This window comes from Mobula hypostoma, chromosome 28 (assembly GCF_963921235.1).
Source record: "Mobula hypostoma chromosome 28, sMobHyp1.1, whole genome shotgun sequence".
In the NCBI taxonomy this organism is placed as follows: domain Eukaryota; kingdom Metazoa; phylum Chordata; class Chondrichthyes; order Myliobatiformes; family Myliobatidae; genus Mobula; species Mobula hypostoma.
Genome location: NC_086124.1, coordinates 14,075,324 through 14,092,209, shown reverse-complemented (window position 1 = coordinate 14,092,209; position 16,886 = coordinate 14,075,324). Strand labels below are relative to the sequence as shown.

General features: G+C 45.7%; 1 long non-coding RNA gene across 1 annotated transcript; it reads left to right on the top strand.

The window, feature by feature from the left end:
- Positions 1-711: 711 nt before the first annotated feature.
- On the top strand, positions 712-15,100 carry LOC134339014 (uncharacterized). Its single transcript, XR_010016331.1, has 3 exons — positions 712-918; positions 4,713-4,807; positions 14,986-15,100. It is a non-coding gene; the product is annotated as an uncharacterized LOC134339014 (long non-coding RNA).
- The last annotated feature ends 1,786 nt before the right edge of the window (positions 15,101-16,886 follow it).

Genomic DNA, 16,886 nt, shown 5'->3' with positions numbered 1-16,886 from the left:
ATTTTTCCAGATGTTCCTCTGTGCTTTCACGTCCGTCTCCATCAAATCAGAATTGTCCACGGCCCCTATTTAACAGATATGATATCATTTTTCATTGGAGGGCTGTGCATGTGCGGCGCACTGCTTCTCTCTCCTCCCTCCGAGTATTGGTAGAGACCAAAGGGCATCTGAAGGGGTAACCAATCAGGACCAAGGTTAGCGAACGGGGGCTTATATAAACGCGAGCACTCCCAAAGAGAAACACCAACATCTGTGCACTAAGGCTGTCACCTTGGAATGTCTGCAAGCTAATTGCTAAGATCAGCGAACATCCAACATCAAATGCTTCGGCCTGAGCTACCAATGTTCACCATCATCCTAAGTGATATCAGTATTGCTGTGTGATGGCTTATGTGGTCAACTAATAATACTCATAAAAGAGTAGGCAACTGGGTAAGATGGAGTATTAGCACCGATGGGACAATGAACCAGCAAGAGCCTCATCTCTGTGGCGGGAAGGAGAAAACCAAGTGTCAGCAGAAAAAATAAGGGTAAAGTGATGAAATAATTACTAAATGTACTGCCATTGGTTTAATATGTAACTACATTATAGGATTATTCAAGAGACAACTGTGCCTTTAATGTTGGAGCAAGGCCTTCTGAAAAACCTCATTTCCTGTGATCTCATTTCCTGTCTCCCTTTCTGAGCTGATTGCTTGTGCTGCTCTGGCTTTTCCAAATTGTCTGAGTTGCACTATCGCTTCTGTCCAAGTCAGCAGGAGGAAGGAGATGCAAGGAGGCTTTCGGCCTCCCGTGCTTTCATCCCTGCAGTACCCTCCCATTGGGTCGCAGGGTTGACATCACACGCATGCTTATGGTCGCAGGGTTTTGCCCTCGCTGATGTCATTCCGTCTGGATCTGAAGAGGCTCTGAATGCAGGTAGGACGCCGGCAAGTTGTGCGAGCCTGTATGGATATGGGGAATTTGGATAAACGTGTGTCACCTCTGCCCCTTAACTCTAACCCCTCTCTTGGTGGGTAACACCTTCACATTTCACTCCAGAACACTGGGCATTGAATCCAGGCCAATGTTCTTGAGGACTGCACTGTTGTCAGAGATGTCACCTTTCTGATATGACATTAAAGTGAGGCACTACTTACCTGAGCTTTTCCCTGCATCTTTGCACTCTTTCCTCCACTTCACTCCATTTCTAACCCCCTCAACTCTTTTCTCCCCAATTTTCCTCCTTTTCCTCTTGCATGAAATTCACACCCTTTTCTTCCATCCCTGTCTCAAAACTTTAGAGTACCTGCATTTAAAGTCATTGCCCTTTTTTTTGGAGCTGATACACTGTTGGGGTGGTGAGGTGGAGATACGTCTCTACCAAAGGAGGGGTAAGGCGCTCCTCCCCTCCGCTAGTCTGCAGGTCACCCTTGGGCAAGGTGTAGCACCCGCATAGCACCCAATCAGGGTCACATGAACCCAGGGGAGCAGGTGGTGGATGGTCGTATGAGCAGCCGGTGCACATCACAAGTCCTGGTTATGCCACCACTTTCGCCAGGCAGACAAACTCTGAAGAGTATTGATCATTGCTGTGCCATCTCATAAAGGCACTGCCCAGAAGAAGGCAATGGCAAACCACTTCTGTAGAAAAATTTGCCAAGAACAATCACGGTCATGGAAAGAACATGATTACCCACGTCATACAATGTGGCACATGATGATGATGTCATATCACACGACACGATGATGATGTCATATTGCATGGTACATAATGATGATGTCATATGACACAGCACATAATGAGTGAACAGGCACTTTTCAGTTTGGGAGGCCTTGCATTGGCACACTTGTAGAGGGTTGGTATCAGAGCTTGTGTGGGCAAATTTCCTACCAGCTCAGGTCCACAACCTAACCACCAGCCCTTTCAGTTTACTGGGATCTTCCTGCTTCCACTTGGCCCACAAAGTTGCAGTAGTGTGGGGAATAACCCACTAAAACACCATGCTGAAGCAGGTAAATATTCTAAAATCAAAGATGGCGACCTGCCAGTGGTATGTTACCTCAGGCTACGTCCACACTAGACCAGATAAATCCGCAACCAAAGCTTTTTCTCTTCGTTTTGACCCTCCATCCACACTGAAATGGTGTTTTCCTCCCATTAAAACAGAGCTTTTCTAAAACACTCTCCAGAATGTTTAAATCTGAAAATGCCGGTTGGCCGTTGTAGTGTGTACAGGGTAACCGGCTAATTTTAAAAACGCTGTCATGACGTGTCAGAAGAAATGGTGGCAGCAGTGTGGCATTTCATTGTTTTCTTTAACGCAACCTCCAACACCACAACAACAATATCTGACAATAGACATGGCAAAAGTAAAGGCAAACAAATGAGATAACAGCAAATTTCACTTTTGCCCAGTAACAAGCCCTGTTGTATTTAGTTGTAGCTGTCGTCCCTTTCATCGGCGAAGAGACTGTGGCTGTAGGAAATGTTTCTGGACAAACACGCACCAAGTCTTTCGTTTGACAATTTCCTTTTAAGTTTTCCTAGTCTGTAACTGGACAAACGCGCATCAAGTATACCATTTCCTCTTCGCTTGTTTTCTGTGTGTCCTGCGCATGCCCAGTAGGAGGGGATTCGCCCAAATATCCGTTTTAATGTGGACGGAGGTATTTTCAAAAACGCCTAGTGTGGACGCCTGTCGTTTTTACGTGAAACCGGCATTTTCAAAATTATTCAGTCTAGTGTGGACGTAGCCTCAGATTCAGATGTCTGTGGCACAAGAGGTACTGGACATCTTGAGCAACAAACACAAACTTCTGGGGAAAAAAAATTAGCAAGTCCACCGTCTGTGGAGGGGAGTAAACAGTTGACATATCGGGCCTGGAAGGGCCTCGGCCTGTTTATTATCCTCCACAGATACTGCCTGACTTGCTGAGTGCCTCCAGCTTTTTGTGCGTGTTACTCAGATGTTAATGAGCTTGTCCAGAGCTAAACTCCGGCGCCTGCTGAGACAGTACAGACGCCGCCCTTTTGGTGAGGTGTTGATCCAAGCCTTTATCTCGCCACCCAGCTGTCTGGGCCGATGTTTATCCTTCATCCAATGTCACCCAGAAGTAGATTTTTATTGCGTGTGGGACTTTACTGCGTTGTAATTCCTTCATTTCAAAAAAAATTGAGCTTCATTTGTCACATGTACATTGAAATGTATCATTGGCACCAATGACCAACAGAGTCTGAGATGTGCTGGGGACGGCCTGCAAATATCACTCTGCTCTGGTGTCAACATAACTTGCTCATCCTGAACCATACGTCTTTGGAATGTGGGAGGAAATCGGAGCACCTGGAGAAAATCCACACAGTCACAGGGAGAACGTACACACTGCTTACAGACAGAGGTGGGAATTGAGCACCCAGTCTTACAGCTGGTCCTGTAAAGGGTTATACTTCTGTGCTGCCCTCTTGGAGAAAAGTATTTCACTGTTGGTGAAGGCCTCTGGGCATCCTGAGGTTTGCTATTGCATAAATTTGCTGACGACACAACTACTGCTGGCAGAATTTCAGATGGTGATGAGGAGGCATACAGGAGCAAGATGGATCAGCTGGATGAGTGGTGTTTCAGCAACAACCTCGCACACAGCGTCAGTAAGACCAAAGAAATGATTGTAGACTTCAGGAGGTGTGAGATGAGGGAGCACACACCAGTCCTCATTGGGAGATCGGAAGTGGAAAGAGTGAGCAATTTCAAGTTCCTGGCTGTCAGTATCTCTAAGGATCTGTCCTGGGCCCAACATATTGACGTAGCTACAAAGAAGGCATGACTGTGGCTATACTTCATTAGGAGTTTATGTGGTATATCACCAAAGATACTCACAAATTTCTACAGACGTACCATGGAAAGCATTCTGACTGGCTCATCACCATCTGGTATGTGGGGGTGGTGGTGGCAGGGTGAGGCGACAAAGCACAGGATTGAGAAAAGCCACAGAAAGCTGTGAACTCAGTCAGCTCCATCATGGGTACTAGCCTCTATAGCATCCAAGACATCTTCAAGGAGGGAATCCTCGAAAAGGCGGCATCCATCATTAAGAACATGCCCTCCTCTCGTTGCTACCATCAGGGAGGAGGTGTAGGAGCCTGAAGACACACTCTACAATTCAGGAACAGCCTCTTCCCCTCTACCATCTGCCTTCTGAATGGACATTGAACCCATGAACACGGCCTCACTACTTTTTGATTTTTTTTTTACACTAATTTAATTTAACTATTTTATCTACATATGTACTGCAATTCACAGGTTTTCCCCCCGTTATTATATATTTCATTGCATTGCTGTTACAGAGTCAACAAATTTCACGACATATGTCGGTGATTTTTTATATTTCAGTTTTGTATTATTACGTATTGCAACGTACAGCCGCCACATAACAACAATTTTCACGACGTGTACTGATGATATTAAACCTGATTCAGTTTCTGAGGTTATGAAGCTCCTCCACCATTACTTGGGTTCGAAAGAACAGAGTGCAGGAAACTCCTGTCACATCAGAATTTGGATTGTCAAGAGGGATCTCATGACTGAGTCCTGGAAAACTGTCCAATCGTCAGAGTGTTCATCACGCCCCTCAGAGCCTTAGAATTTATTCAGTAATGTGCCAGTGCGTAGTGTGATTGGGAGGAGAAACGCTAACTGACCTTTATTAAAAATTATTTCCTTTATTTTTCTCCTCAGATTCCTGACCTGAGTGACCGAAGGTCATCTGTTCCACTTGACATTGAGCAGGCCGACAGGACATGGTGCTGCAACACAGCAGGCCACCGGGAACCGTAAGTCTTTGGGGGTTAGTGATTCCATGCATTTTTACAACCATCCTTGTGGCTATTATTACTAATTTCAGAGAAATATGCCATGTGGAATTTCAGTTTGTGACTCTGGTATTTTGGTAGTTTTACACTGTCGTGCTTCCTTGTGGTTGGACAATTTCATCCCTATCCTTGACGTCATGACGTTAGAATCGAGTTTATTATGACTGCCGTACAGTATAGCATGAAATCTGTTGTCCTGACTGTTGCAATATGCACTTCAGCACTGTTCCCGCCGCTGTGTCTTCCGACAACCTGGCATCATCTCCCAACTTGCACTAGATCCCAGTTGCCTTTCCTCACAGCCCCACACTGGTCTCCAGTTGGCAAGACTTTCATTTTAATCTCCTCATCGTTTTTTTTTATGAACTGCACTGTGTTTGGCCTTGCCCTTTGCACGGTTTCCTCTAGCATGAGTCCTGCCAAAGGGTCTCGGTCCAAAATGTCGACTGTTTACTCTTTTCCATCGATGCTGCCTGGCCTGCTGCGTCCCTCCGGCATTTGTTTGTGTGTGCATGTGTGTTGGATCTCCAGCCTCGGCAGATTTTCTCTCGTTAGTGAGAGGTGTTTAAGAGACATTTAGATAGACACAAGCAGGTGAGAAAGGTGGAGGTATATGGACATTGTGTAGGGGTTAGTCTTTGGGGCTTGTTTGATTTGCTTTTTAGCTGGTTTAGTACAACCTTGTGGGCCGAAAGGCCTGTTCCTGTGCTGTACTCTTCTACGTTCTACCATTATGAGAATGCCTTCCTGCACCATTGCCTCAGGAAAGGTGGCTCAAATTTCAGCCAGCCTCTGGGTAAAAATAGTCCTTGGAAACTCCCTCAACATCTATCTCCTGTTGGATTAGATTGTAGAATTGTTATTTTTTATTGTAGTTTAATTTTCCTGTGCTTGTAATCCTTATATAATCGCCTTAATATGTGTAACTGTTCAATGAATTTTCAATTAATTCTTTTATAGCTGACCCTGAAAATTTCCTGGAAATTTCCCTGCTCCCTGTGTCATGCTGCCAAATGTGAATAATTCATATTTTATTCCTGGGATGACGGGGTGGGGATACAAGTCTGCCAAAGGAGGTGTAAGGCACTCCTTCCCTCCACTAGCCCGCAGTCACCCTTGGGAAAGGTGTAGCGCCTGCTTAGCGTTTGATGCCTCTGGGCCTGTATCCACTAGAATTCGGAAGAATGAGGGGGTGACCTCATGGAAACACATCAAATGTTGAAAGGCCTTGACAGAGCGGATGTGGAGAGGATGTTTCCTCTGGTGGGATGGTCAAAGGGCAAAAGACACAGCCTCAGATTAGAGGGGAGTCCTTTTAGAACAGAGATTTGAAGGAATTTCTTCAGTCAGGGAGTGGTGAATCTGTGGAATTCTTTGCCACAGGCAGCTGTGGAGGCCAAGTCTTTACATATATTTAAGGCAGAGGTTGATTTGTCAGGGCATGAAGAGATTTGGGGAGAAGGGAGGAGATTGGGGCTGAGAAAGATATTGGATCAGCCATGATAAAATAGCGGACCAGACTAGATGGGCAAATGGCCTAATTCTGGTCCTATATCTTATGGTCTTATTACAGAGATATCTTGGTATCTCAGTACTCTGAAATAGTTTTCAGTATAAGACGACGATGACTTCTGTTCCTTGTTCATTCATTGTTCATCCTTCATTCTTGTAACCTCTAATAAACAGCCATACCCACCAAGCTGTATACCTTAATCTTGACTACCGTGTAGACTCTGGTTCACGATATCACTCAGGTCCGACACCCCTTACCCTAAACATTTGCCCTCTAGTTTTGCCACCCATAAAGCACTGTAAGCTCTTAATATCTGGATACCAAAAATCAACGAGCGTGTCTGACTAAGGCAATGACTATAATAAGTATCAGCAAACAAGTCTAAAGTTCCAGCCCATTGCCGCATTCGCTGTCTTTAAACTAGCACAGTGCCAGAGGCTCTATAGTAATTCATGTTTCTTCTTGGTTACGGAAGGAATGTTTCCCTCCCATATCCTTGCTGAAGTGAAGTTTGGTGTCCAACCTCAGGCACTTTGTTTTAACATTGGATATCAAGGATTTGGAGAGGGCATGCAGATAGTTTATTAGGTGGGACCAGGGAGAATGGAATGAAGAAAAATGGGAGAAATCAGATTGACTGTTTACCTACTGCCTGTTATGCCACTGGCATTTAGGGCAACAATAAAGGGAGAAACCAAATTACTTGATTTAAAAAAAAACAAAAACTTAGCTTGTGAAGAAAATCTCTCCTTTGGTGGAGAGCTAATTGAGGGAAATATTGAAGGGCTTTAGCAGAGAAATAGGGGAGAATATTTTTGACTCTTCAGGAAAGTTGGCAGCCGGAGGTCGTAAGTCTTGAAGAACTTCATTTGTTACGGGTCAAACTCATTTGATTTTGAAAGAGAAATATTTTTATTTTATTTAGGGATACAGCAAGGATGGATCCTTCTGGCTCATCGAGCCGCATTATAGAGCAGTCCCCGAATTAATCCTAGACAAATCATGGTACAATTTACAATGACCAATTAACATACTAGCCAGTATGACTTTGAACTGTAAAAGGAAATTGGAGGACCATACGGTCACAGGGAGAACATACAAACTCCTTACAGGCAGTTCGGGAATTGAACCCAGGTCACTGGTACTGTAGGGCGTCGTGCTAACAATTACACTACTATTGTGGAGAGGCAGAATTAAAAAGAGATCCTTTACCTCCACAAATTTGAAAAGTGTGTACAAATGTATGCTGGCCCATCATGAAAGATGATTTATACTGAGGTTTGGCTATGTACTGAATGACAATTTGTACTGAGGATGTTTCCATAGTGAAAGGTGATTTATATTGAGCGATGGTATCTGGTGAGAGATGATTTATACCAGGATGTGCTTCCACTCTGAGAAATGGTTTATACTGTTGAATCATGTGGGGCCGCACAGTGGCATAGCAGTTAGCACTTCACTTTACAGTAATCACCACTCAGGGTTCAATTCCCACCACAGTCCGTAAGAAGTTTGTACCTTCGCTCCGTGACCACGTGAGTTTTCTCTGAGCGCTCCGGTTTCATCCCACATCCCAAAGACGTACAGTTAGGATTAGTGAGTTTCGGGCATGCTATGTTGCCGCCAGAAGCATGGCAACACTTGCGGGCTGCCCAGCATAATCCTCACTGATTTGATTTGTCACAGAACAATGCATTTCACTCTACGTTTTGAGGTACATGTGACAAATAAAACTGATCTTTTATTGTGACATACATAGCCAATTTGGGAGTGATATTTTCATGATAATGGATGAATTACACAGTTCCTTGTGAAAGGGTGCACTTTCATGGTTTGACATTGTATATATATTGGAGTAGAGTTCCATCGTAAATGGTGATTGATACTCTGCTTCCATTTGTCATGTTTATGCAGACCAGACTTGGTTCAGTGGTTGGGTTGTCCTTCACCTGCTGTTGTATCATAAACAAAGTCACTGGAGAGACACAGCTGGTAGATATAAATGAGTCTTTTATTCGACACGCACACACTGACAGCTTTTGGGAGATACACGAGAGAGAGGTTCCCCAGTCCAACATTGCAGCACATTTTTATATGTTAAAGAACAAAGCTAACAGTTCAATTTATATAGTAACAATGTTCCCCTGATGCTTTCAAGCAACACACATCAAAGTTGCTGGTGAACGCAGCAGGCCAGGCAGCATCTCTAGGAAGAGGTACAGTCGACGTTTCAGGCCGAGACCCTTCATCAGGACTAACTGAAGGAAGAGTTAGTAAGAGATTTGAAAGTGGGAGGGGGAGGGGGAGATCCAAAATGGATCTCTTACTAACTCTTCCTTCAGTTAGTCCTGACGAAGGGTCTTGGCCCGAAACATCGACTGTACCTCTTCCCAGAGTTGCTGCCTGGCCTGCTGCGTTCACCAGCAACTTTGATGTGTGTTGCTTGAATTTCCAGCATCTGCAGAATTCCTGTTGTTTCCCCTGATGCTTTGTTTGAATTGCATGTAGTTTTCAAATGCCTGGATCTTCCCACCCAAAAATAAGTGTTAATTATCGTCGTGTTCATCCAATGGGATGTGATTATATTCACGCATATGCAGACATCTCAGTCAAATGTCTGCTGGTCTACAATTTAGTCTGAGTGCTGTCAACTGAGTCCTATTCATACAATGGGGTGTCAATTGCATTCATGCATATGCAGATATATACCAGATAAGTGGCTGTTTCCCGGTCTGCAATTGACTATTCCGAGCCGCATTTTAAATTTAATCTACAATCCAGATTCACATTTGAAGGTTGGTTGCTGAAGTCAGTATTTACCATGTACCCTAACTCTAGAATATGCCCTAATACTGCCTCCAGCAAAAATGGTGCAAGATCTTCTTTATCTCTGTATAAGTTTGGCCTCATGAGATCTTCTGTTTCCCATCAGCCTCTGTTTCAGTTTTCACCAGTTTGGACAGAGTGAGGGGCTTTGCATTTATATAGCACCTAATATGATCTTTCAGTATGCAGTTCAGCCATTGGATGCTTTTTGATGTGCTTTGTGTGTGTGTAATGTTAGAAATACTCGGTGGCCACTTTATTAGGTACACCTGTACACCTTCTCATTAATGCAAGTATCTAATCAGCCAATCATCTGAGAGCACCTCAGTACATGAAAGCATTCAAACATGGTCAAGAAGTTCAGTTGTTGTTCATACCAAACATCAGAATGGGGAAGAAATGTGATTTAAGTGACTTTGACTGTGGAATGATTGTTAGTGCCAGGCAGGATGGGTTGAGTATCTCAGTAACGGCTGATCTCCTAGGATTTTCATGCACAACAGTCTCTAGCGTTTACAGAGAATGATGTGAAAAGCAAAAAAAGAAAAATCCAGTGAGTCACAGCTCTGCTGGTGAAAATCCCTTGTTAATGAGAGAGGTCAAAGGAGAATGGCCAGAGTAGTTCAAGCCGACAAGAAGGCAACATTGACTCTTCACTCTCTCCATGGCAGAGCCATTGAAGAACAATGGAGAATGGTTGACCTGCACCTCCCTGAAGTCCACAGTCATCCCTTTTGTCTTGTCCACATAGAGTCTCCGGTTGTTGTTCCCACACCATCTGACAAGCCTCTCCAGCTCCTCCCTGGACACTGACTCATCATCGTTGCTGATGAGGCCGACCACTGTGGTGTCATCAGTGAACTTAGATTATGAGAACACTCAGTCCTCGTTTATTGTCATTTAGAAATGCATACATGCATTAAGAAATGATACAATGTTCCTCCAGAGTGATATCACAGAAAACAGGACAAACCAAAGACTAACACTGACAGAACCACATAATTATAACATATAGTTACAGCAGTGCAAAACAATAGCATAATTTGATAAAGAGCAGACCATGGGCACGGTAAAAAAATTTCTCGAAGTCCCGATCGACTCCCAAGTCCCCAATAGCAGGCAGCAAAAGGGAGAAACTCCCTGCCATAAACCTCCAGGCACTGACAACTGCCGATGCGTTGGAAGCAGCCGACCACAGCCGACACTGAGTCCGTCTGTCCGAAAACTTCGAGCCTCCGACCAGCCCCTCTGATACAGCCTCCCAAGCGCCATCCTCTGCCGAGCGCCTTTGACCCAGCCCTGGCTGCTGAAACAAGCAAAGCCGAGGATTCGGGGCCTTCTACTCCGGAGATTCCGGTTACCACACAGTAGCAGCGGCAGCGATGCGGGAATTTCAGAAGTTTTCCAGAAGTTCCTCCGTGATTTCACGTCTGTCTCCATCAAATCAGAATTGTGCACGGTACCCTACTTGACAAATAACAGACGTCATCACCGGAGTGGCCGCACGTGCTGTGTCGCGCCGCCATCTTCTCCTCCTGACTTGATGATGTGATGTGAGCTGAGTCTGGCAGTGCAGTCGTGAGTCAGCAGCGGACTGAGCACACAGCCCTGGGGTGGGGATTGGGGTGGCACCAGTGCTCAGTGTGATGGAGCTTGAGATGTTGCCGCCAACTCAGACTGGCTGGGGTCTTTCCGTCAAGACGTCCAAGATCCAGTTACAGAGAGGGGTGTTGCGTCCCAACACAGACAGTTTACCCACCAGTCTCTGAAGGATGGTCGTGTTAAATGTCAAGCTGAAATCGATGAACAACACTTTGGCCAGTGAGGCACCATTCTCTAGGTGGGACAGGACAGAGTGGAGAGCTAATGCTGTGGCATCATCAGTGCACTGGATTGAGTGGTAAGTGAACTGGAAAGGGTCTAAAGTAGCTGGAAGGTGGGATATTTATATGATCTATTATCAGCTGCTCAAAGCACTTCATCATTGTTGAAATCAATCCCTGGGCGGTAATCACTTAGGCAAATTACTGCCACTCTTTTGGGTGTTGTAGCATGGATGAAATTACCGGAGAGACAGAGTCACTGGTAGATACAAAGCAGCTTCTTTATTCGACACAACAAGGTACAGCAGGCATCTTAACGAACAGAGACGCTTTCCACAGAAAGGTCTGCTAGCTAAATGTGGGCTCGATATTTATATGCTAAACACAAAGGCAATCGCTACTTAAAAAGTTACAGACAATGCATAGACAATGCTTCCTATTGAAGCTACATACAAAATCTCACACCATCCTTTCCTCCTGACGCCAACATGTCTGGGTTGGTATCTACAGCCTTTAGGAATGTAAATTAAGTCTACAATACATTTATTTGGCATTTCCCGTGCTAACATAGAAGACAATTCATACAATTAATATTTATAATGTATAGGTGATACTGCTTTCAAAACTACAGCATCAGGCACCAGAAGCATCTGGTATTTACACCTTTTAGGAAGCCCATTGTGGTGGACTCAATCCACAGTCCTTTGTCAAACAGTTAAAATAGAAGTCTGGTGGCCAAAGTCATGTAAGTGTTAACAAATCATCTACCCAAAAACAATCCACTCTAACATTGGGCACCAGGAAGATGGTGGCTACCTTGAAGTCTGCAGGGACAGTCGTAATCGGCAGCCGTCAATCCCAGGGGATCATGGGTTTGCGCCTCTGGTGGACTGTGTACTCTCCAGAGCGCAAGCCCGGCCGGGAAGGTTTGAAGAACCAGCTGTTGCCCATGCAGTGGGTTTTCCTTCTCCTAGGTGGCTGCCGTCCAAGGCTGACGAGCCTCACCTGCCCAAAGCAACTGGTTTTGAGGTGCCAGTGGTCTGTCTTTGCCCCTTCTCTTGTCAGTAGAAACAGTTCCACTGGGCCTAGTAGCTAAGCCACACGTGAAGGCCAAGAGTTGGACTTGGTTGTCAGAGGCTGTTAGAGTTGCACGCCATTTGGAGCACTTTATAGGTAGTGGGAGCTTATCCTCATTATCATCCCGGCTATGACAACCTTAGGAACTGCAGGGGCAGTGATTTGGTCCAAACAGATATCAAAGATGACTGTTGAGACCTCTGTTAGATGGGATGCATAATCCATTTGTATCTGACCATCTATGTTGTCTGGCCCTGCAGCTTCGCATGGCTTTAACCCGGCTACGATCTTCCTTACCTCAGCAGTGGCCAGACAGCGTGCCTGCCCTTGGGAGGAGAGGGGGCTTTCCTTGACGTCACATCAATCAAAGTGTCAAACTGTGGATAGAGGACATTGAGGAAGGGAGGCATCGCTGATGCTGATGAGCAGGGTGGACTTGTAATCGGTTATGATTTGTATATGGATGCTGTCTAAGTTGTATGCCATCTTGGACAATGTCTCCCATCCACTACATAATGTACTGGGTGGGCACAGGAGTACATTCAGCCAGAGACTCAGTCCACCGAGATGCAACACAGAGCGTCATAGGAAGTCATTCCTGCCTATGGCCATCAAACTTTACAACTCCTCCCTTGTAGGGTCAGACACCCTGAGCCGATAGGCTGGTCCTGGATTTATTTCATAATTTACTGGCATAATTTACATATTACTATTTAACTGTTTACTACTATTTTTCTATTACTATTCTATTACTAGTTATTATTTCCATGACTATTACTATTTACTATTTACTAATAGTAATATTACTATTACTATTTCTATTACTATTTATTATTTATGGTGCAACTGTAATGAAAACCTATTTCCCCCAGGATCAATAAAGTATGACTATGACTACGACTAACTTGCCACATGTACCATGTGTCCTGGAGTCACAAAGGCATCTGTGGATTTTCTGTGAGGGCTCAAGCTTCGCCTACATGATGGCACGGGAGAGCGCGGCTCCTGCTGACCTTAAAGTCGTCCTGCCTCCCGATCCGAAGGCAGCGTCCCAATTCCTAAGCAGCGCATGAACCTCTGCTGTCAGAATGAGGAAATCTGCAGATGCTGGAAATTCAAGCAACACACACAAAAAATGCTGGTGAACACAGCAGGCCAGGCAGCATCTATAGGAAGCGGTACGGTCGACGTTTCGGGCCTGGCCTGCTGCGTTCACCAGCGTTTTTTGTATGTGTTGCTCTGCTGTCAGACATGGCTTCTGGTTTGCCCTGGCACTGATTAATCACGGTCTAACGTTCTCAATGCATTTTCCTATGCAGCCAGTCACTGATCCCACATATTCATTAATGTTGACACGACCATCGTAGGTAGAGCCCCCTCCCCCCCCCCTGAACATGCTCCAAACCGTGCTTTCTAAGAAGTCCTACAGTGCTGATGTGGCTCCTAATCTCCCTGCGAACTGGTTCGACTCATTTAACCGAAGGTCCGCATGCAGGGATTAGCAAAATGGATATGTGCTCTGAGTATCTGAGATGAGGGCTGGGGGCAGGCTTGTAGGCTCCATGAACATTGGGATAAACCAGGTCCACACTGTCTGGCTCTGGTTGTGAAGCAGATGTGCTTGCAGAACTTTGACGGGACTGTTTTTAAGCTGGCATGATCGCTGTCACCAGCAACAATGAAGACACCATCGGGGTAAGAGGCTTTGAGGTTGCAGATGGCACTGTAGAGCTCCCGCAGACGTCGTGGCTATCCCTCGAGGTCGGGGATGATGGTCTTCGCTCTGAAGAAGTGGCCCACAGAGCGAAGATGCCTGTGCGTGTATTTGTTTAACGTGTACTTGATGTTGCACTCCAAGAAGCACACGATACTTCACAAATCAGTCAACTGGTTCCAATGGCATGGAAACCACGACGACTGGAGCAGATGGATTTGTTGCAGCCTTCATCCGCCTTCACAGCCGTTGAGTTCGAAGTAACTTCGTCCGCCTGTTCCACCGTTGAGGTCTTGGTTGGATTGTTCTTTGTCAGGGACCTCACCCTCGACCTTACCGCCATGGGTGACCCTACCAGGAGCATAGCTCCAGACGGTATTGCTCTCGGGATCTCAGGACCACACAAGCTTCTCCACCGCGACAAGGTGACAATCCATGGAGAATCCCGCAGTACTAGCATGGGGGGAGGGAACGTAAACAGCAACAATCACAACGGCAGTGATCTCCCCTCGGTAAGTAGAGGGCCTGCAGTTCACCATTAAAAACTCTGTCTGGGGTGAGCAGTGGGCTGTTACTTATGAGACACTCACACACCATTTCCTATCTCCTGTTTCGCACTCTGGCCCTTGTCTGTCAGTTTTAACCAGTTTGGACAGAGCGAGGGGCCTTGCATTTACATAGCACGTAATATGATCTTTTGGTGTGCAGTTCAGTTGCGTGTGTGTGTGTGTGTGTGTGTGTGTGTGTGTGTGTGTGTGTGTGAGAGAGATCTTGGAAATGTGTATCTTTGGATCTCAGATACACCTATACTGGGGGATGTGTCCTGTCCACAAAACTGGAGAAAAGCCTCAGTGATCTGAGATTTAAAAACCATATTCTAGAAGACATGGTGATTCGAAGTGCTTGCTTTACACTGAACAGTGCCTTTCCTGAAGTGTTTCACAGAGTTACCTGAACTTGACGCAGAAAGCTTTGGTTATCAGAATCAGAATAAGGTTTAATATCACTGGCATAGGTCGTGAGACTTGTTGTCTTTGCAGCAGCAGTACAATGCAATACATAATAATAGATGAAAGAAACTGGGAATTATTGTGTGCATGTGTGTGTTTTTTATATATATAATTAAATAAGTGTGTAAAAATAAGAAAGTAGTGAGGTAGTGTTCATTGGTTCAATGTCCTTTCAGGAATTGGATGGCAGAGGGGAAGAAGCTGTTCCTTAATCGCTGAGTGTGTGCCTTCAGGCTCCTGTACCTCCTCCCTGATGGTAGATATGAGAACAAGGCATGACCTGGATGATGGGGGTACTTAATGATGGAGGCCGCCTTTTTGAAGCATCACTCCTTGAAGATGCCCTGGACGCTGGGGAGGCTGGTGCCCATGATGGAGCTGACTGAGTTTACAACTCTCTGCAGCTTACTTCGATCCTGTGTGGTAGCACCCCCTCCTTCCCCCTATGCCACACCATGAGGTAATGCAGCCAGTTCGAATGCTCCCCACGGTACATCTGCAGAAATTTGCAAGTGTCTTTGGTGACGTACCAAATCTCCTCAAACTCACAATGAAATACAGCCGCTGTCATGCCTTCTTTGTAGCTGCATCAATATGTTGGGCCCAGGGTAGATCCTTAGAGATATTGATACCCAGAGACTTGAAATTGCTCACCCTTTATCACTTTCAATCCCTCTCAGGACTGGTGTGTTCCCTCCTCTTACTCTTTCTGAAGTCCATAATCAGTTGTTTGGTTTTACTGACATTGAGTGCAAGTTTGGTGCTGCAACGCCTCTCATCAAGCTGATCTATCTGGCTCCTGTACGCCCTCTCGTCACCATCTGAAATTCTGCCAACAATAGTTGTCATCAGCAAATTTGTGGGTGGAGTTTGAGCTGTGCCTAGCAGCACAGTCATGGCTGTAGAGAGAGTAGAGCTGTGGGCAAGCACACATCCCCGTGGTACACTGCTGTGGATTGTCAGCGAGGTGCAGGTGTTACTTCCGAACTGTACCGATTGTGGTTTTTCCGGTTGGGAAGTCAAGGATCCAGTTGCAGCGGGAGGTACAAAGGCCTAGGTTTTGAAGCTTTTGGATCATAACTGTAGGAACGATTGTGTTAAGTGCTGAGCTGTAGTCAATTACTTAAAATAGACAGCGAGGGAGAGATGATTACAAGGCTAGACTGCACCCAAAGAAACGTGTAGCTTTTATCTGCTGAGTCTGCATTCAGTAGTGAAAGTTTCCTGTGAATTTTGTTATCCAGGATGTAATCCCAATAAACAGACTAATCTTTAACTCTCGCCACTCCCTGGTTAAAGAGTGTACGTGCTTACTCACTGCAGGCCTTTGCACCGTGACTCCGTCTTTTCCCCCACCCGCCAGCCAACGCTTTCAATCTCCCCGTCTTGTCCACTCTGTTTCTGTTGAATGGACCCCACATCGGACTCTCTGATGGTGGTGACCACCACCCTTGTCCAGTGTGCTCGTTCCTCAAGGCTGATTTATACTTGTGCGTCAACTCGACGCCGTAGGTACGGTGTCACCGCGAACCCTACGCAGAGCCTACGCGGATCCCTACGCCGTAGCCTGATGCGCACCTCTCCCAAAATGTAACTACGCATCGCGGCAATGCAGACAGCAACAACTGTGATTGGTCCGCCTGGTAGCATCGCATTTCCTCCTACACTGCAATAGCTTCCCATTGGGTGACTGAAGGGCAGGGAAGGAACTCTGGCTGCAATGCTTTCCATATTTACAGACTTCCGAAATTATGGAGGACACATTTCGCTTTAATGAAAAAAGATGCTCGCTTTAAACTTGTTTACCCAGAGAAAGACCACCATGACCATGAAGCCTTGCATGGGCAGGTGTGTGCGCATGTGCAACGTGCCCAAATTGCAGAGCGACACAGACACACCAATGCACAAGTATAAATGCTCACAAAGCGCGTAGGCCACTTGCGTAGGTTACGGCGTCGAGTTGACGCACAAGTATAAATCAGCCTTCGGTCTCATTCCATGAGGGTGGTGAACCTGTGGAATGTGTTGCCACAGACGTCCGTGGAGGCCACATCATTGGGTTTTACTTAAATCAGAG